Genomic DNA, 1,187 nt, shown 5'->3' with positions numbered 1-1,187 from the left:
GCCCCCACCACGGCATTTCCTTCCCGTGGACTTCATCCTTCTAAAGCTCCATGGGCATCCAGTTCCTCTTACTTCGCTGCTGGCCTGGAACACAGCTTAGAAATGGCCTCCTGCCTGACCCCGCATGCAATCACCAGTAATAGCACCTTGGCATTCAGGGCAGCCTGGGGGTGGTGAGGAGCCGCGGGCAAGGGCCAGACTGCCACAGCCTCCTCCCCGGCTTGGAAGCACTGAGGATGCCCAGCTTCAGGTGGGCGTTCCTGGAGAGGCAGAGGGGCATCTTCCAGGGACCGCCTCCCGAGGGCAGGGCCCCGGGGCCAGCTGGCCTGCCTCGTTCCCAGCAGGCCACCCCTGACATCTGTACTTGCCCCACCTGCCCCCCCAAATGGTCCCCCCCCAACTTGGATGATGGCAACTCCATCCTTCCAGCTGCTCAGGCCACAGCCTTGGCGTCATCCCTGCCTCCTCTCCGTGTCTCACACCTCACTTCCCACCCATCAGGATTTCCTGTTGGCTCTGTCTTCAAAATGCATCAGAAGTTCAGCTATGTCTCACCACTTTCACTGCCACCATGGTGGCCAGGCCACCGCCACCTCTCCCCTGGATGACTGCCACGGCCTTCCAAGGCTTCTCCCTGCTTCCACTCGGGCTCCCTCCCCCCACCCACAGGGTGATCTTTTTATAACGTGAGTCAGGTCAGAGCCTCCAAGGTCTCCCCGTTTCACTCTGAATAAAAGCCCGTCTTCCAAAGGCGCCCTTCCTGCCCGCGCAGCCGGTCTCATCTCCCGCACCCCCTTCCCCACTGACTCTGCTCCAGTTGCTCTGGCCTCCCTGTAGCTCCTCTTTTTTTTTAAAAAAATATTTTTATTGATTTCAGAGAGGAAGGGAGAAGGAGAGATAGAAACATCAGTGATGAGAGAGAACCATTGATTGGCTGCCTCCTGCCCGCCCCACACTGGGGATTGAGCCCGCAACCCAGGCATGTGCCCTGACCGGGAATTGAACCGTGACCTCCTGGTCCAACCACTGAGCCATGCCGGCCGGGCATCCCCGTAGCTCAAGTGAGCCAGGCACACACTGACCATAGGACCTTGGCACTGCCATTCCAACCTGTGCTTGGAATGTTCTGCAGACAACTTCCTTCAAATCTGCCCCAATGTCCCCTCAGTGGGCCCACTCCCGGCAGC

The 1,187-nt window shown here is 59.1% G+C and overlaps 1 protein-coding gene across 1 annotated transcript in view; it reads right to left on the bottom strand.

Annotated features, from left to right (window-relative positions):
* Positions 1-1,187, bottom strand: part of SCN5A (sodium channel, voltage gated, type V alpha subunit) — an 87,720-nt gene that overhangs the window by 10,926 nt on the left and 75,607 nt on the right.

This window comes from Myotis brandtii, unplaced genomic scaffold (genome assembly GCF_000412655.1).
Source record: "Myotis brandtii unplaced genomic scaffold, ASM41265v1 scaffold134, whole genome shotgun sequence".
Lineage (NCBI taxonomy): Eukaryota > Metazoa > Chordata > Mammalia > Chiroptera > Vespertilionidae > Myotis > Myotis brandtii.
Note: the sequence above shows the minus strand (reverse complement) of the source record. Positions and strands in the feature narration are given on the sequence as shown.